General features: G+C 51.6%; 1 protein-coding gene across 4 annotated transcripts in view; it reads right to left on the reverse strand.

Annotated features, from left to right (window-relative positions):
• Positions 1-18,703, reverse strand: part of ZMAT4 (zinc finger matrin-type 4) — a 59,273-nt gene extending 40,570 nt beyond the window's left edge. Inside the window, exons 1-2 of one of the 4 annotated variants that reach the window (XM_069035499.1) lie at positions 7,393-7,542; positions 6,215-6,260 (exon numbers count right to left, since the gene is read on the reverse strand). The gene's annotated coding sequence lies outside the window, so the exon portion shown is untranslated. Of the gene's footprint in view, positions 1-6,214; positions 6,261-7,392; positions 7,543-12,492; positions 12,556-18,694 lie in introns of those variants that run through there. The other 3 variants (XM_069035501.1, XM_069035500.1, XM_069035498.1) reach the window with 3 other exon arrangements.
• Between the last annotated feature and the right edge of the window lie 1,688 nt (positions 18,704-20,391).

Consider the following 20,391-nt stretch of genomic DNA (forward strand, 5'->3'; position numbering starts at 1 on the left):
GAGTGGCTCTCGCACAGCCCTCCTCTGCAGATATCATCAGGACAACACGTTTATTTTTGGATAAGCAGGACCTACTTTTTCCAGTGGCTCCCTAATAACACACAAAATGGCAGGAAGCAAGGCAAACTGAATCCCAAGCCGGCAGCCCATTGCCTCTGGTACTTTGCATAATCAGGGCTTGTCAGTCCCCATCAGCTTCAGCTCAGAAACCCAAGAGGAAAAGCCATGTAAGGTGGCAATGGACTTAGAAGAAGCCTCCAGAGAAAAAATCTGTCCATCGCTGATGGGGGATTATTTTAATTCTGGATCCCTGATAAAAGCCTGCATGCTGGCCTAGCTGGCTAAGCTAAAGCACCTCTTCCCAAAACCACAATCAGCCTCAGCAGCACTAACCCCAGATCAGGTTACTGTCCCTGCTAACAGCACTAAATGCTCCCTGCCCAGCAGCAGCTAACCAAGTTAGAGATAGCAGAGGCAGAGATGCTCCTTGTTATCCACGAGTTTTCAGCCAAGGTGAAGCAGGTGGGCTGAGCTCCTCTCCCCTCCCTAGGATGGTTCCTCTCCCATCCTGTATTTGCCAGCCAGAGATGACTCACCGAGTGCCACCTGCTGAGGATTTACAGGAGCTCAGGTGCCACCAAGGCAGCTGAGCAACTCTGGCCAGGAACCCTCTCTGCTTGTGATGACTGATGGACTCTGCTCCCTTCAGCCACAGCTCCCTGCTACAGCAGAGCTTCTTGTCATCGATGAAATGATGTAGAAACAAGACACCAGGAATGCAAATGTTTCCAGAGTCCCAGTTAGCACAGAGCAGCTAAACCTCTAGCCTCATTTAACTGCACATGCAAATTCCACATCCTCTAAAGGGTATCAGCAGATTTCATTAAACTCCTTCTTATTATCATGTAATCTGCCAATTAGTTTTGTGAGCACCAGCAAACAACAAGGAGCTTTATCTTAGTAAAACATAGAACATTTACATCCTTCCTACAGCATTTTCTTTATCTTTGCCCATCCTTGGTTTAAAAAAGAAAAAACAAACCCCTCCTTTTGTTTGCATTTGCTCTCTTCTAAGAAGCAGGAGCATCTCCCACTCTCGGCCACGCTAAGCAGAAGCATGTTGGACTTTTAAGTTTTATGTCAGACCTGCCTTCCTTGTGCTTGGGAGCATCTCAGCAAGACACTTGGATAATTCATGTTTCATTTTCTCCTCTGGAAAAAAACACCATTCCATCCCTTACCAATAGATGAGCAATGAGAAATGGTTCATCAATGCCCACCGCAGTGCTCCAGCCCCATGAGCCAAAGGGTCTCCAGAAATGCAAATTGTTCTATTTTTGTGAGAAATTAAACTGCCATTGCAGAAAGGCTGGAGCTGGGCATGCTCTGGGGTGGGCACTGGCTGCTCCTTTCAGAGACCAGCTCTGACTCATAGGTTTGGAAAGGTCTCCCTTTCCCTGCACAGTCTGGGGACTCCAATTCCTACAGTATTTATTAGGCATCCCCATGGTACTCAGAAGCAACAGAAAGGCATTAAAACAAGTTAATGTGTTTCATCCATCAGTTTTCCAAGTGGAGTTTGCAGGTTATCCTGCAACCATGGCTGTCAGCCTTACGGTCTGGCTAGGAGGAAAAAAGGCTCAAAAATGCTTCTCGTATGTTCTGCAAAAGCAAAAACATCCCAGCTGCTTTGTAATGTCCTTTCTTACCCACTGTCAGAGCAGAGCACTACGAATGAGCTCCTCACATCCCTCTGTCTTCACTACCCTGTCCCCAGATATGGGGATCTGCTGGGACCTCCCAGCCTGTGCCTCCAGGAGCAGGCAAGGAGAGCAGCCCCACACCTCCTCACAAAGGCACAGCAAGCTGAAAGTGCAGTAAAACCCTCTGATAATTAAATAGAGACAATAACAGGACCCCACACTCTGTGTGGCTCCTGTCCCCGCCAGACTACCATGAACTACAGCTGTGTGCTTGAAAATTAGACAGATTAATTATTGCTACAATTAGTAGTATCGTGAATCATCTCTGGTGGCAGGAAATAATATTGTCATAAACTTGTCTAATTGCTCAGTATTTTCAAATGAGCAGTTGAATCCGCAGTTATCATCTTGATGCTTTCACTAGTGACACTGTAGGATGGAAAACACAGAATAGATTAATTAGTTTTCATTTTAAGTCAAACTAAACTCTGGCTTCCCTCTGCCACGTGCTGTCACTGCAGCCAAGACTGAAGCTCGGAGGTGGCAAGCACAGACGTGGAAGACACCACCAGCGTCCTGAGATACAGGGTTACAGCTGAGAGCAGGGGAACTGCCAGCCTGAGCACCCTCGTCACACACCAAGGCCACAACAGTTTCTGCCTCTAATACAATCAGCTCACATGTGCTTATTATGTATCAAATAATAGAGGGGCTTGCACAGCATTCTGTACAACAGAGGGTTTAACCGACTAATTTATGGTTTCAAATGCAGTGGGTGTTCAATTCCATCCCGTTCCTGGGGGTTTCTGACAAGCCACTCTAGGTGCTGCAGATCCAGCACTCCAAGCTTTTCCCATTTTCTCGGTGAATTTTGAAACCAGAGCATGTCTCACCTTCACAGCTCGCTGCTGGGTGTCATGTCTCTGGCTGCATCCTCAAGTCAGCTTTAAATACCAATGTCTCACTTCACCACCAGGTCCACCCACTGTTTTTAAGCGGCTGGATCAAATTTAGGAGCAGTTTTGAGTTCACAGAGCGGCTCCCCATGTCTCCTCATGTTCATGTCACTTTCTGAGAGCTGTGCATGCAGCTCCATCACAGCCAGCTCACAGGCAGTGGGGACCTTGCTCAGGTGTCCTTTGTGACACACACAAGTAACATGTATGTGATATATAAGCAAGCAGATCAAAGCAGGAGACAAGCGACACCTCTAAGGCCTCAACTGCTGATGCTGATAGACTGGAAAGGTTTATTTATACTCTCCCACCTTCAGGATTTGTTTAACCAACAAAGATGTATTGGCAAAAAACAGGTCTAAGCTTAACTATACCTTCTACCCCATCTCCCCTTAAACAAGGCAAAGTAAATATATTTCTGCTTCAGAATTAAGAGCAGCAATATTCTTCTCCCCTATCGCTTTCTAAATGAAGCTCCTGAAAACTATTTTTGAAGCTTCCCAGATTCATTTCCAGACCTGCTCCCTGCTGTGCTCAGGAGAAATGGATTAAACAAGTCTTTTGAAGAGCAGCTGCCCATAAGCTGCTCTGGGGACAGCTCAGCTCAGCTTTTTCCGTGTCTCCTGGAAGCAGGACAGCCACCAAAACTCCCAGGGCCAAACCTCCATGTATAGGCAAAATGCTGCCATTGGGCGAGCACTGCACCCCAGGCTTGAGTCCCAGACATCCAGGGCTGGTGAAGTCACCCATGCCCCTGACAGCACAGTAAAGGCCTAAAACCTGTCAAGCATTGCAACAACAGGCAAGTCTGGATACTGCAAATATCCATCTCCAGCCATTTCTAGTTAATGAAACAAAGCAAACTGTCGAGGAAAATGGGAACACTACAGTAAAAACAACAACAAATTAAACTCTAATGCAATTAGAGAGTAATTAGGGATCTATCCTCCGGGAGCATTTTGGAACTCTGGGTCTTTCTCAAAATCTGATCCCTCTGCAACTTTATTCCTTTCTAAGGAAGAAGTGAGTGGCATGGCTCCCCCTAGTTCCCTGCAAAATGCCATCTTCTGCTCTGCAGGAGCAGGAGGTGGTGGCAGGTAAAGCATTCACACCTCCGGGCTGAGGAAAATGCAGGTGTCAGCAGAACAGGGTGCAAAGGGAGAACAGAAACCACTGCCTGCGTCTGCTGCAAGGTGATCAGAAACACAAAGACCCAAATGCTCTTGTGCACAAGCCAGGCTAAGGAGGCACAAGCCGACAGCAGAGCATGAGCCACCCCAGAAAACCCTTTGTTTTCCTGTGCACAGCTCTGATACAAGCCACAACCCAGAAAAATATGTATTTAATACCTCTTGACTTTTTAAATGTACTCACAAATGTACTCCTATATATGCCTTAACTAAACATCTCAAGCTTGCTGCAGGACAGAGCAGGGCAGCCTTTGGACATCAGTCCCTGCAGTGCCCTGGGCAGGGCACAGGGAGCCCTCAGCACCCACAGGTGCCCCACAACCTGCACACTGCCTGGGCTGCCTCCCTGCACCCCAGCAGATTTGCAAAGGAGCGTTTGGCATGGCCTTCCCCAGAGGGCAAGGGACATGGAGTGTGGTACCAACAAAGCATCCAGGAAATGGCCCGAGAACTGAAACGAAGAGGCAAAGATGCACTGTCCCATTCAGCCATTTCTCCATCCAGGCTCATCCACACGGTGCCTGAGGGTTACAGCAAAGCCTGGCGCTGTTAAACCTTCCTCTGGGGGATGCAGACACAGTGAACGCTCTCTTCAGAGGGTGAGGTGGTACGGCAAGAAGAAAAGCTTTCTCTCCATTCCCTGAGGCTGCTGCTATTCCTGGGGGCAGCCCCGTCTGCATTTCACAGCTCCAGTACTTCTCAGCAAGGGGTGTTTTTCATGCTTTGAAAGGAATAATAAAGCTATGTCCTGCCATATGTGCTGCTACCTGCCCAGCAGATGCCAGGGAGATAACCCCCTCCACGTTCAGCAGAGGAAGGCACCTGTGCAATGAAGGGAGGTGAGAACCTTAATCTTCAACTGTTTCTGTGCCCAAATCTGCCCTTGGGACACCCAGAGCCCCGTTCTGGCCTAGAAATTGGCCCAGTTCTGATCTTTCAAACCAGTTCTGGATCTCAAGTCACACCTCCTTCCTTGGAAGCTTAACCCAGATAAAGTGAGAACCCCAGATTCTAAAGTGCCCGGGGCAACAGGGCAAGGACCAGCCAGGACTAGCCCCAGGACCCCTCTCAGACCCCACAGCCATTTCCTAGAAGGTTTGAAGAGCCCTCCCAGTTGTGAAAGAACACCTTGCAATGGAAAAGGGTATGATTAGAGACTCAAAAAGACACCAACTCTTGATCAAAAGTTGCTTCTTGCAAAGGAATAATTCTCAGCAAACCCTCGCTATTGTCATCTGCACTTAACCACTGACATGAGGCATGAGGGCTGTCTGTTGGGGGGCTTGGGAATCTTTCCTCCCTCCCTGCAGGGAGGGATTATAAATCCACCACCAGATCAGCTCAGCCATCAGCATTCCCAGGTAAATCCCCAGCATGAAAAGGGGGAGAGGTGGTGCAGAAGCCATAAATCCCCAGACAGAGGAAGCCAGCTGCTCCTTGTGAGCAAGGTGCTCAGTCAGCAAGGACCAACTGGCTGCACCAATTCCTCTGCAAACTGGAAGCAGCAAATAAAACAAATCCAGGCAAATATCAGCAAAACAACTCCTTACATAGACACCTTTTCAAGTGGGGGCAGTCAGCAATGCTGCAAATACCTGGGGAGGCCTCTCAGGATGCAGTACACCTGGAAAAGTGAAAGGCAGCAGCACTGCACCTCCTCTGTGCCGTCCAGGGCAGGAGGAGGCAGAAAAGCCCGAGGAAGGAAGGCTGGATGCAGAAGAAAAGTTAAGACTGAGCGACTCAGCGCCAAGGGAAACGACTGCTGAACACCCCAGCCAGGCACACGTAGAACCATGGTGCAATGTAGGGACAAGGATCAATTATTTGGAGTGACTCAGAAGTGACTAAGAATGATCAGATAATATCGATTGTGAGGGCTGGAAATCACCCCAAATTTTTAAACAGTCCCACCCCAGGATGTGGCCTGAAGGCAGGATCCTCCCCAGGGACAGGGATGCAGGAGGTGCTGGTACAGGGACACTTGCATCAAGAGGCTTATAACCTACACATCTACACTGTTCTGGGAGTAATAAAGGATTCCTGACCTCCTGCTTCTGATAAAAAAAGGGGGGGAAGACCCATTTGTACTCTAGAAAGCTCCTGTGCTGCCTCTCCTTCTTGTCCCTTCCTACAGTAGATGAGTCACTGTCTAGAACCTTTAGCAAAACATCTCTTATTGTTTATCAGGTCCCTGCTATTCCCTGCCCCACAGCACAGTGCAGTAAGTGTGAGGCAATGCTCCAGGTCACCATCCCCTTCCTGTAGAATGACGAGAGCCCCAAAGCTGAAGCCCCTCTGCCCAGTGTCCCCCTTTCCAAGCTGCTCCTCCCCAGCAGCATCCCCCTGCTCACCGTTCACCTCTCACCTTCCGGGGCCGGTGGTTGTGTTTTGCAGAGGGATTGCACGTGCTCCTGCAAGAGCAAACAGCACGACCTCATGCAGAAAATGCAAACTGATGACTTTTTAACTCAACACTCCGCAAATCTTGTTCTTCACCAAATACCACCCACTCAGGTCACTTTACCATCGCGGGAGGTTAAAAGGAGTGTGCGGCTGCCCCAGGGGCAGCCACCCAAGCATGACTAGTATCAGGAACCAGGGGGGCACTGCCCAAGTCCGGTATCACTAACTGAGGTACACAAACCGCTAGCAATCCAGACAGCTCAAGGGTCAGTTGCCAGAGATCCTTCACACAGCCCAAAGCAGGTGTAAGTTCGCTCACGCTGTGTCAGGGACAGCTCTGGCTGGGCTCTGACCTACGGACACCCCCAGTGCAACACGTGGGGCCAGGCAGCCCCACGGCGCTGCACGGACCCATCCTTTGGTCGGCCGGAACAGCCGCTGCAGTCGCTCAGGGCTGTCCCCAGGGACGGCGGCCCCCGCCCGCAGCTCAGCTGCCTCTCTGCAACCGAGCTTTTGGTCTCCAAGCCCTGCTGGCTTAGGAAGTTCTCCAAACTTCCCAAACAACACAGAGAACGGGCTTGTTTTCCTGCATCTACAGATATCCACGCTCGTATCCCAACAGCCCCGGAAGCTCCCGTTCCCACGCCGGACCACGGGGATGCCTGTGCACAGTTCATTTCGGCAAAGAACCCCGAGCTGCACCAACCACCAGCACAGGGGCTGCTTCCCAAGAGTCCTGCACCCAGAGGCCTGGCTGCCTCCGGCCGCCGCCTCACAGGTGAATGCAGCATTCCGTAAAAAACTCCACCGGGAAAACACTCCTAGGCTTGGCTCGGGTCTGGACCCCTCTCAGGGCGTGCGCCGGTCCCCACCGACCAACGCCGTGGGTCTGGGGGTGGCACGGGGGCAGAGCCGCCCGCTCCCTGACGGGTCGGACCCGCATCCCGGCTCCATCCGCAACAGCGCTGGCATCGCCCGAACCGCCCCGGCCGCCGCTCCCAGCCGGTACCGGATCGCCTCCCACGGCCCGCACTGACACCGCTATTAACAGGCTCTGATTTCTCTGCAAACTTTCCTCCAACTCCCATCAACAGCTCCCCGCAACAACCCCCGCGCGAGCCGGCGGGTCGGTGCCGGTACCTTCGGGTCCGGCAGGTGCCTCCGGGGGCGATGGCCAGCGACTCCAGGGCCGGTGCCTCGGGCGCGGAGAGGCCGCTCCAGCCGGGCGCCGGGACCGCTCCCCCGGGGTCCGGGGCCGCCGCAGCCGCAGCTCCAGCTCCCGCCGCTCCGGCGAACCCAGGCCGAGTGCGGCGGGGGGCGGCGGGCGGGGCCGGGCCGGGGCCGCGGCTCCTCCCCGGCAGCGCCATTGGCTCCGCCGCGCTCCGCAGGCCCGCCCGCCCCCGGCCCCGCAGCCCCCGGCCCCGCAGCCCCCGGCCCCGCAGCCCCCGCCGGACCCAGCGGCACAGCGGAGCCGTCCGGTCTGGTCGCTACCCGGGGGACAGGTCTGACACGGGCAGAGAACGACGGGACTCGAGGAAACGTCTTTGAACAGAAAGAAGGAAGATTTGAATCAGATGCGTGAAGAGATTCCTCCCTGTGAGGGTGGTGAGGCCCTGGCACAGGTTGCCCAGAGAACCTGTGGCTGCCCCATCCCCGGAGGTGCTTAAGGATAGGTTAGCCGGGACTTGGAACAACCTGGTCTAGAGGAAGGTGTCCCTGCCCATGGCAGGGGGTTGGAACTGGATGATCTCTACTATCCCTTCCAACCCAAGCCCTTCTGTGAGTCGGTAGTTTCCTCCACTGTGAAAATAGAAGGATGTGCATATCTGATTTGCAGGGCAGTGGCTGTGAAGGGTATCACAGTCGCCAGGGAGAACATACTTCCAGACTCTTACTTTTGCAGATGAGACACACTCATTTTAATACCCTGGATTTATGGAGCGAGCATGCCTGGCACTGCAGGCGCCCACCACACACAGCACGCGGGGACGGTGGGAGGCAAATTCCTGCACGGGCAGGAACGGCTTCCTCAAAGCAGCGGCTGGAGGAGAGCGAATACCAAAGGGAACTGGATGGGTTCGTCTTCAGTCAAAGGTTGTTCACGGCCTCAGGGGAGGCAGCAGGCAATGAACAAGTGCCCCAGGCCAGGGTCAGAGCAGAGGAGCAAAGCAAGGATCAGAGCACGGCAATAAACAGGGGAAGGAGCGATCGGGGACACAGACCCCTGCAAACTACAGGATGGGAAGATGATCCCTAGAACAGCACCAGGCACACATGCCTGGGAGTCTGGGATGCAAACTCAGGCTCACACCCAAACTGTCTCCCCACTCTGAATCCACTAAGGTGGATTTCCCTTATCTTTGTGTGCACTATCCCCAGGCAAAGCCACTTCAGAATGCAGACTGACAGCCCTGGAAGCCCAGGTTGTAGGTGACCACAGTCCTGTTTTTGCTACCAGATACCTGGGGCCTCACCTCAGTGGTGAAATGGACTTTAAATCACCCTCTATCATACAAACATTAGAAAGAAAAGACTTCACCAGCAAATTTTCCATTTCCAGCTTAATCTGCTTGACAGCAGTTTTACAAACTATCTGAGCTTCATGATCCTGCTTGGCTCTTTAGCTGTAAAAAAATGAGTGCTAAGGAGCATTTAAGCCATGCAACTAAGCCTCCAAAATTGACACGAACTCTTTAGAGATGCCACCTGGAGTCTCAGATACTTCAGTGCTAAGAAGGGCAGATCAGACAATATTTGCAATGATGCAGCTGCCATTCAGGGAAGAGCTGGTTCTGAAATCTTTTGCTCACATTTTTTGGGATTATATAATTCCCAGGAGCATCCCATGCTCACTGGCAATAAATGGCAGCATCAGCACAAGAAATGTTGGAAATAATGTTGAAAACTCTGCTTTTGCTCTATCCCAGCACCCTGCAGGGCTGAGGAATACATTTCCTGGCCCTGAGCTGGGCTAACTTTGGAACAACCCAAAACACATCAAAACAAGGAGCTGTAAAGCAGCAGCTGTGATTGATTAATCACAGTAGTGAAGCTGAAGGGTTTGATCATTTTCATAAGCTCTTTAAAATCTTATTCTCCAAAGGAGGAGAGGTTACCACAGACATGGAACAAAGCAAATAACAAACTGGAGCTGATTCCTTCCTGGAAAGGCTCTGGACGTACTGTGTTGCCTCTGACAATGCCTCTGGATGCAGGAGATCAGGACAGATGAGTGAGCTTGCCAGGCTGTCTGGGAAAGAAATGCTCTGATAACATCTCGGGCCGGTTTTCCAGACATTCCAGTGCCACCTGCACGGGCATTCTGCTCGCATCACTCACAGCCTGGCTCTGCACACACCCCAAGCCCGATGGATGCAGCACCCTGAGCCAGCCAGGCTGTCCTGCACCTTGGAGCAGCCTGGTCAGGCCAGGTGCAGCCCATGCCCAGCAGCAGGCACTGCCTGCGTGACTGCTCTGCTCTCACAGCTCCTTGCTGCGTGCCCTCGCTGCCAGGACCCGGCAGGACACACAGCTGGATAATCTCCAACTCTCCCTGGGCCTGGGTTACTCTGCCTAGAGAAGGAGGCACTGATCTCTCTCCCTCACAGCAGACGTCCACAGCCTTTCAGCTGAGGGAGGAATTGAATTTCCCATCAAACCTCCTCATCCAGAGGAATCTCAGCCTTCCTCTCATACAGATTACGGCTAGGAATTATTTCAGATTCCTTGTATTTTTAGAGGAAGACCACATTTTTTCCTTCCATAAGAAAAAAATCATTTCTCTCTAGTTTTACCCTGGTGGGAAGTCACATTGATTAACTTGACTCCTCCACCAGCTCCGTTTCCTCCCAAAAGCCAAGCTAAGCACTGCCCCTGGCAAGAATATGGTCCAGTAACCATCACCCCACAGGGCTGCTCAGCAAAAAAATTTTCAATCACAGATTATATATGCACCTGTTATCTGGTCAGAAATTAATTGACATTAATTAAACATCAGGGTATGCAGTGAGGTAAGCCCCCACAGCAGGCCCAAAAGCACAGCCCATACCCAGCACAGCAGCCTTGTGGGGGTTCCCCACATGGGACCCCCAGCCTTGGGGCAGCAAGGAGCCCAGAGCACAACAGAGAACCAGGCTGTGCAGGACTATCCATCTGCCTTTGTGTAAAAGCTCTTAACCCCCCTTTCCCCGGGGAAGAAAAAGAGAAATCAACTTCTTTAAAGCCATTTTCTTAATCAGCAGCCATGGCACAGGTTGGGCATGGCAAAGGCACCACCGGAAGGGAAATAAGCAAAGGGAAATTAATACTTGGGTTTTTCAGGAGGCACGGGCAGGCCCAGCTCCTGTGTGCATTCACAGCCCAGTGCCTGCACATCAGAGCCACCAAAGGACACTGCTGATGTGCCCAAGCACATCAGCACCAGGACTGGGAGTAGGTCACCTTGTCAGACAGAGGGGGATTGCTGCAAGGAGCTGCATCTTACACTTTAAAAATCTACTTTCTATCTCATTCCAGTAAAACAACTGACACATGGTGAATGCCACATACTCCAGGGGACATCATTCCAGGCCTTCCCCTGGAACAATCTGATGTCAGCCTGTGGATTCAGAGTGGATTCTGAGGAGAGGAGAAATGATGCTTCACTGTGCAACATCTGGTGTTCCTGATGCCATTTTCTATTTCCCCTCCCTCCCTTGGCCTATGCAGTGCTCTCCAGGCTCCATTTCCTGCACTCTCAGGCATGGGGGAATGAAGAGGAGAGGAAACCATAGGCAAGGGCACAGTTGCTTGCCCATTGTTTATCAGACAAACATCCTTGCAGCAAACCCCGCCTGAATTGGGACCTCATTTCCAATGCAATGTGGGACAAACAGTGGGACAAAGCGCCACTGGTGCCACTGGCTGTGAGCAGATGAAAGCTACCTCCAGTTCTGTGCCGCTCCTTTCCCAAATCCAATTCCTGTTTCCATTAAGAGCAGAGATGGCAGATTGATCACAAAGCAGCACTGGCGCTGGGCACAGCAGCTCCTGGGCTTATCCGGAGGAAGGAGACGGAGGCTTGAGAAAACTTAGCATCGGAGTTCCCAAACCCTGCAGCTGAGAGCACACGTGGGGCTGCCCAGGGGCTGCCCAGGTGTGATACAGCGAGGAGCCCACGCACCCCCGTGCCCAGAAAGCTGCTGTCAGCAGCCCTCACTGGGCCTGGGCAGTCCCCATGCCTTTGTGACAGCCACTTCTCAGATTCTCTTCTGCGGCACGATGAACTTTGGACTTCTCCTTTCCTGACATTCAGCAGTGAAATCAGAGCAGGCAGCAGCAGGTTCTTTGCAAAACAAAGTTTGCTGAGGGTGTTTAAAATATTCTGTGCCTCTTCACTGAGGTTTGTGCGTCCCTGTCCTGGGGTCCTCCTGCCATCTCGTGCTGCTTGAAACAACCTGAAGGAATGGCTGACCCTGGCTCCATCACACTGCTAAATATGCCCTCGGGATGTCCCTAGATAAGTTACTTTGATTTCATCAGCTCATCCCCAACTGCAGTTTTTAATCCTCAGGATAACAAAAGGCTGATCTGCAGCCTCCTCCCAGGATCTCAGGCTCTGGCAAAGCATCGTTAGCTCTGTGCTAAAATTGCAGCACCCAGGGAGCTTGAACAAAGAGCTCCAGGCAGTCCCAGCCTGAAACACTGGGAACAATGCCATCGTTCCCAGAGAGGGGAAGATGTTTGGAAATGCAATTTCCGAGGTCACCTTTTATGATCCAGACACACCATGGGCACACCACAGAGCCTGAGCACTCCTTCTGACAGCCAAAGCCAGCACTGGGACTTGCTGCAATGCCGAAACAGCGGGTGCCCCATTTCCAACAGGTCCTCTCCCTCCTCCCCGTTGCCCACCTCAGCAGCAGCAGAAGGGAGCAGCTGCCCACCAGGCCTCTCTGAGAGGGATTTCAGTCCCATTCCCGAGGAGGGCAAGGCTTGGTCTGCTAATCTCAGAGGCTAAAATAATTTTGTGCTTTCTTTGAGAAATCGTTCCAGCAAAGCCTGGAAGATGCAGCGAGCCCAGACAGAAACATATTTCCCTTGTGGTTATGCTGCTGCCTGACTGCCAGCACACAGACAGGCTATTTGTGCCTCACTAGGCAAAACCCAGTGAAGTGTTTAACTTGACAACAGGAGCGTTTCTCTGAACGATGCCACCTCAGCTGACCCCAGCACAGCTCCGCGGCTCCCCCAGCACCTCACCAGCACCCACTACTGCAGCTGCCTGCAGCGCTCCATTTACAAGCAGTGGTTGCCTCTGCACCAGCTCCGCAGGCTCCTTGAGCGGTGTTCAACATCCAGCAGTTGTCCACTGCAGCCTCTTTTGCTGCTTCAGAAAGTTCGGAGTTCCTCCCACCCCTCTTACAGCAGCTGGGCGGGCACCAAGGTGAAGCTCAGGCACTGGGAGATGATTGAACCCCTCAAGCGGAAATACTGACTCCTGTACAGGAAAAACATGGACTTTAGCTCAAGCTGAGCTGCATGCTGGAAGCCTGTAAATAGCAGCTTCTTTTGCCTGTGATTCACTGAGCATCGCCAATGCCCCAGTTTCTCCTCTGGCTCAGAGACCCGGGGACCAACCTCAGTCCATGCCACCAGCATCAATCTGGAGGCAGAGAGCAGTATCACACCACATGAACGGTACAGCTGCCACTGGAGTCCGCAGGTGGGAAGAGAGTTGAGTAAAAGGCTCTTACCAGCCAAAGCATCTCAAAAACTCCCTGATGGCTGAGTCCAGGTGTGAGGAGTGGGAGGTGGGATCTGGGTGCAATCTGCCAGCCCTGAGCAGCAGTGCAGACATGGAGGGATGCTCCCAGTTTGCTCTACCTGCCCTCTGTTGCTGCAGTGCTGCCGGCACAGAAAGTGGCCAGGGCTTCGGGTAATCAGGCCAGTGGCTCTCAGTGGTCTGCCAGGACAGTCCACAGCAGTGGGAGATGCAGACCAGCTGGGAGGACAGGGCTCTCCCCAGGACCCCCAAGCCTGTGATGGTGACAGCCTGCGGGGGATGTCAAAATGGATTCCCCACAGCCAGCCCAGAGTGGGATATCTCAGTTAGAGGAGGCAGTTTTCACTGTCTCCACATGGTCAGAAGGGGAAGTTCCCTCCTGGAAGCAAATTACCTTCTTGATTTGGGCCCCATGACACACATGGCATCAGGAGCAATTTCCACACCCATCCTAGCCCCATGTGCAGGGCTTTCTACCTTGCTATAAATAGTTTCTAGCACTGCTGAGCAAGGATTAATGACTTTTCTAATTATGCCACCATTAGTTGGTGACAGGGGAATGATACTGTGCAGATGTCTGAGCCCACTCACCCAGCACGGCTGGATTGCTCTGTGCAGAACGTATCTGTATGTTACCTCATAATTTCAAAGAATATCAAGTCACAAGTGCAGGAAAACAAAAAACAAAAACCAAAACAAAACAAAACAAAAAGGGTCTTTCTTAATATTAAATAAGAGATGCCTGGAAACCATACGTACTCCAAGTTTCCTAAAAAACCCCATCAGCCTTGGGTGGCATCTCACAGAGCTGCAATTCCATGTAAACATTACCTGTGATTTGTACCATCTCACAGTACCGTTCTGGAGTGCACAGACCTGTTTCATATTGGCTTCCTGATTACCCTTGATTTTAAAGTGGACTGCCTTATTTACTAGGCAACTGCTTGCTTTGTCCTACTGAAAAGGGTTATTTTTCACATGGCCTGCCCTGCCAGGATGCCTGCACGGTCACACTGTCACACATCACTCAGCCACTCGTCCTGGCAGTCCTGGCAGACCCAAGCTGGAAACCAGCTGTCCTTTGTCCAAACAGTTCTTTTCCATATGACTTGCTAATAATGCACTCAAGAATTTCTGTAGAAGGGCTCTTACTTCAGAAAATCCTAATGACATTTCCGGAAAGCACATCTTGCAACACCTGATGGAGGTTTCAGCCCACCTTCTGTGGTTTAAGTTTTCCCATTTATGACAGCATCAACAAGGTGCAGTTTTGGAGGGCAGTACAGTATTTCAGTGCCAAAATAACTTTCTTTTTCTGAACAGTGGATGGATGTGGCAATAAACATTTTCTCCTGAGGCCATGGCAGGTGCATTGTTTGCCTGGGAAAATTACTGGAAAACTTAACAGCCAAGGAGCAGTTAGCTCAGCAATGCAGCACTGCAGGTTCCATCTGCAGGACCCCAGCAATGTGGCAGGGGACCCCAGCTCCTCTCTGTAGCCCAGGCTCCAAGATCTGGATTTTCCATCCACTGTGCAGAGGCTGGGCACCTCTCAGCAGACTCTACTGGGCTTCTGACAGAGCTGTTCTTTGCAAGAGCCAGAAGAAGGGAAGAGATCAAGCAGGTTCTTTTGCCCAGTCATTTGGAAACAATCAAAGTTGCTCCTTGCAGCAGACATCTGTGTGGGGTCCCATTTATGATGATAACAATTCTATTAGTTCCACAAGGCAACACCTGTGTTCTGCAGAGCAGGTTAAAGGAACTGTGGTGGGTTTCAGACATGGTCACAGGGATGTGGTCCCCGAGGTCTGTGTGCCTGGCTCCCGCTGGGCATTGGCCACCAGCACCCTCAGAGTGACCCAGCAGCCCAGTGTGGCACCAGGACGGCGGCGTTGCTCTGTCTTGGAGCCACGCAGGTGCAGGGAGCCATCACCTGCCTTGCACTGCTGCCTTCCCTGCCCCTTTCCCCAGGAAGCTGCAGTGCACAGCCCTGGCCCCCATCACCATATGGCAGCTCCTTGTCCTCTGGCTTTGAAGCGTCACTTCATTTCTGTTCCACCGCCAACCTTGTCAGAGTGCTCCAGAAACCACTGTCGCTATTTTTAGAGGGTTAACAAATACCTCTAGGAAAAAAATAATCCACTGGTACGTGACTCCCTTTCAGTCCAACATTCAACAAACGGCCACAGCATCAGTACAGTAGTTGTAAAGATGAAATGAGACTGATGAACTCTGTCTACCCTCACCCACCTGCCCACAGTGAAGGAACATGAGAAAACAGCCAACCTTCTCTTTGGTTGCCAAGGTTTCTCATTTTTATGTATAGTTACATATATTTATAGTGCCCCTTGCTATCAAAAATGAGCAAAGGGAACAGCAGATAAGACAACCCAGCAGGATTGTTTCTCAACAGAATGTTTTTCACTTTTCCACGAGGCGTCAGCAGCTCTTTAAAGTCTTTTTATTACATTCTGCATTAGATGCAAAACCATATTTCAAAGACGCTTTAACTTTGAAAAAGAAAAATGCAGATTCTGTACTGTGCCACCTGCAAATATGGAGGCATGACCCACATTAGAGAAACTTGGGAGGGAAGAAGGCAGGGAAGGAGGGAGGGAGGGAGCTCTGTGGACGAGATCAGGCCATTTAAAACACTTCAAAAATAAAAACTCATGGGGAAATCGCTGCCTTCCTAATTATAGCATTTAGGGGAGCTCCTCACCCTCTCCCTAGTGAGGCTGGGGAGGTCTCAAGCACCCCACATTCTGTGTTTAAAGTCATGTAGCAAAAATTAACCAGCTTGGATTTTCTGTTAAATAAAACCAACAAAGCTTCCATTATTTTTTGTTCTTTCTTAATTAGTTTGTTAGACCACAAATTACAAATCAAAAGTCTTCTCATCTCCACTCCTTCCAGCGCAGAGACTGTTATCAGTTCCTGAATTTTCTGGGGATTGACTTTCACTTTTTTAAAGTATGAAAAGCTTTAACAGCCACAAGCAATTAGTGAAAGGAATAAAGCTGCAGCTCGTATGTCCAGATTAGTTATGCCACAGAGAGGCACCGACCTCATTAGGCCAGACTGGGAACTCTGACAGCTGTGCTCAATCCCAGAAACCAGGACAGGTGCAGAATTCAGCAGCGATTTCTCACTGGCACCAGTTGTGATATCAGTTGTTACCTGGCCAGGGGAAAAGCAAAGCACTGCTGCTGCTGTTTAGGCTTAGCCTTTAAAAAATACGATATTTAGGGCAAATGGATCTTGCAAAGATTCACTCCAGAGTGGCAATTAAAAACAACAAAATATATTATAAATATATTATATATGTACACAGGTAATATATATAAATGCATTATAAATAATGAAAATAATGAAGCTTGGCAAAGAGAGGGAGCTGAGGTGCGCAGGACCGGAGGAGCCCCTCACCCGGACCGGGGCGCACGGGGGTGGTCCCAGCGCTCCGCCCCCCCCGCGCCGCCGTTCCCGGGACAAACGCGCCACCGCGCGGCTCTGGGGACAAATCCCGGGATCCCGCAGCCCGGCGGGGCGGGGGGGGCTGCGGGGGCACTGAGACCCCTGCCCCGGGGCCGCCCCGCAGCAGAACCTGGAAAATCCCCGCTCTCCTCGGAGCCGCAGCCTCCGGAGTGGGGAACGGGGAGGCTTCGCCGCCCGGCTCACCCCACCCTCCCCTCAGAAGCAGCTTCGGGAACAGAGAAAGCCTCTGGCACTAGCTCTGGGGCTTCATGACTCCCGGGAACAGTGAGCCCTATGTTCTTGCAAGACGTGGAATCACAGAAACAGGATCACAGCATCATGGAATCAGAGAAGTATTTAGGCTGTAAAAGACCCTTAAGACCAGCAAGTCCAAGCATTACCCCAGCACTGCTGAGCCCACCACTGAACCCTGTCCACAGGCACCACAAGTGACAAACCAAGTTTCCAGTCTCTGTGATCCCTCTCCACAAAGCTCCCAGGGATTTGAGAGTCGGGGTGCTGGTGAGCACCAATGTCCCAGCCCTAAAAGGATCCAAGTCAGAAGCTGAAGTGTAATCCCAGGCAAACCACATCTGACAGCTCATAGGTTTCCCTGCTGTTAGACAAATCCTCCTCCTCCACATGCCTTAAACAGGGAAAACTGTGTTTTGGAGGGTCAAGTGTAAACCAGCGGGTTTGGGGCATTCTGTTTTGGAGCAGTACCAGCTGCATGCTGCCCCTTCCCCTGGCAGCTCACTCACAGCCCAGCACCTACACCCAGCACCTACACAGACCAGCCCTCCACCAGGCCGGGAGAAGTATCTCTGAGCCCCGGGATTGCTCCTGTTCCCAGTGTGCAGCTCCAGCAGCATTCACAGCTGGCTTTTCCCAGCACAGGTACTGCAGGAGGAGCTCCTCTTATTCATAAAGTAAGATGATCTGCAGGGAATTAACTTTGGACCCCATCCCAAAGCTGAAAGAAAGAGCAGATCAAATTCTGTCCCACTCTGGAAGACACAACAGTGCTTTTCTGAGAGTGAACTGAAGAAATTTCAGTATCTGCAGGCAAACAATGAACCTCTTTCATATTGTACAGGATTCTGTCTGTCTTCCCATTAATTCAGTCATCTAATTGCAGACAATCTGGTTTCTAGGCTGTAATCTGATATTTGCACAAAAGTGATACAAGTGTCTCACCACTGAATCCTTTTTACTCAGAAGAAACAGTTCAGGTATTGAGAGATGCTTATCAAAGAGCAGGAGCTCTGTGTTCCCAGCTGGAGCTAAGGTATCCTGCCTCAAGGAGAAGGACCTCGTTGGGGAAAAGCATGTATGCCCATCTGGATAAGCCAAGGATGCCCTTCTCCTTCCCAGAAGTATCTCAACCTGTACCACATAGGTGCAGCAGGAGCTGAGTGACCAGTACAAGGCACTTGAGAAGCCCCAGGTAAGACAGGATGACTATAGGCAATAGAGAAGGTGTAATCACAGAAAACAAGGAGCTTCAAGGATCAGATGTGGCTTGTGAAATATTGTATAGGGATTTTGAAAGTGACTCAAGTTTTCAGTTGGACCAATCTGTTTGCTCCTGCTAGATATCTGTATCACTTCCATTGCTAACTGAACAGAAGGGACACTGAAGAAAAACAGGGTGGAAAAATGAAACTGTTTCAGTTCTCCCACTGTACAGACTTCTCCATCTCGAAGATTTTCTAAGGCAGAAAGCCCTAGTTTCACAAGAGAGGGGAAGTGTTTGGGGCACAAAGGTCAGCAGAAACAATGCAAAACGTTAGAGCCATAAACAGAGCAAGAGAGTCCCCGGCCCTGCTGTGCTGGGACTCTCTCAGCCATTCTGCCAAGAGGGAAACAATGGCTTGTACCTCGCCAGCACAGCACAAATTGCAGACTGCCATCTGGGAATTCCAGACTGCCATTCCCTGTGCTGCCAACTGCCAATCACGGAGCCAGGCTGATCCGCTGGGATCTCCCTGCAGGAGAACGAGCGAAACACTCAGTTCCTGACTGCGGGGAGGCAAAGGAGCTGTGCTGTGCGTCTGGTCCCGTCTGGGTTGGTATTCGGTCATCTTCAGTCACGTGTTCCAGTAACTGTACTGGGATAAACTGGGAATTCCTCCTCAGCTAAAGCAAGGAGGGAGTGTTTCGCATTGGGATAGCACCTGGTGTACTGATCTCCACCAGCCTTACCTCGGCAGACACCCCATCCAAGCACACAGTTTCAGAGTCCTGGCTGAGCACAGAAGTACCCTGTCCTGAGACCTGCATGTTGTCTGGACAAACCAAAGGGTGTGGACAAACCACAGTGCTCCTTATTCAAGCAGGAGCTTTGCTTTCAGAAACTTCCAACAAGGAAGTTCAAAGAGATCAGCAGCAATGCTGCAGCAGCCAGGCCATTCTGCCAGCCCTGTCCCGGCTGCTCCCCACAGCCCTGCACCGGTGCCAGCCAAGCGCAGCCCCGGGGAGCGCGCAGGGTCCCTGCACCGTGTCACTGCACCGGCTCCCTGTACCGGGTCCCTGCACCGGGTCCCTGCACCGTGTCACTGCACCGTGTCCCTGTACCGTGTCACTGCACCGTGTCCCTGCACCGTGTCCCTGCACCGGGTCCCTGCACCGTGTCCCTGCACCGTGTCCCTGCACCGGGTCCCTGTACCCTGTCCCTGTACCCTGTCCCGGGTCCCTGTACCGTGTCCCGGTACCGGGTCCGTGTACCCTGTCCCTGTACCGTGTCCCTGCACCGTGTCCCTGTACCCTGTCCCTGCACCGTGTCCCTGCACCGTGTCCCTGTACCGTGTCCCTGTCCCGGGTCCCTGTACCCTGTCCCTGTACCGTGTCCCTGTACCGTGTCCCTGTCCCGGGTCCCTGTACCATGTCCCTGTACCCTGTCCCTGCACCGTGTCCCTGTACCGTGTCCCTGTCCCGGGTCCCTGTACCAGGTCCCTGTACCCTGTCCCTGCACCGTGTCCCTGTACCGTGTCCCTGTCCCGGGTCCCTGTACCGTGTCCCTGTACCCTGTCCCTGTACCGTGTCCCTGCACCGGGTCCCTGTACCCTGTCCCTGTACCCTGTCCCTGTACCGGGTCCCTGTACCGTGTCCCGGTACCGGGTCCGTGTACCCTGTCCCTGCACCGTGTCCCTGTACCGTGTCCCTGTCCCGGGTCCCTGTCCCGGGTCCCTGTACCGTGTCCCTGTACCCTGTCCCTGCACCGCGCCTGCAGCAGGGCTGAGCCCACACTGCCTTTGTGAACAACGGACTGCCAGAGAGGGTTTGGGTATTCCAACACTGACTGTTTCACAGCAAGCAAAAGGGATCCAAGAAAATGTTTTCCTGTGAGTAAATGACTGAGAGAAGCTGCTGTAAACACTGCACTCAGCGTCCAAGAAACAGAGAACCGAATATTACCTGTCACAATACATTGCCGGCCTCAGCCCACCCGTTTGCCAGGAGCTGGCTGGGGCAGCAGGCACCTGGCTGCTGCTGTTTGGGCAACACCACCACATTAATGCTCCAAAGGAGGAGAGAGACCGCAGCCCTCTGCTATTTGGAAAAAAACCACACAGACAAATCACAGAGCTTTTCTTAATGCTGCCATGATATACAAATAAGAGGCTTAAATATAATTATAGGTTGTTTAATCAGTGTGAATAAAGAAATATGTAGTAATTGATGCCATATTTTATAAATATCCTAACTGTTTAAGAAACGGAAAATGTTTTCAAAAGAAATACTTTAGCATAATGATTATAAAGCCCTTTGATGTGAGTGAGCTGCTTTCTGAAGCCAGTTTTAGATTCAGGCACATGAACATAAATAGAGTTAATTGCCCTTCTGTGTGAGCTGGATGTTAGCACATTCCAGCAGAGTGTGCATTTTCCAGAGTGCCAGTT

Source organism: Aphelocoma coerulescens, chromosome 22 (assembly GCF_041296385.1).
Source record: "Aphelocoma coerulescens isolate FSJ_1873_10779 chromosome 22, UR_Acoe_1.0, whole genome shotgun sequence".
Lineage (NCBI taxonomy): Eukaryota > Metazoa > Chordata > Aves > Passeriformes > Corvidae > Aphelocoma > Aphelocoma coerulescens.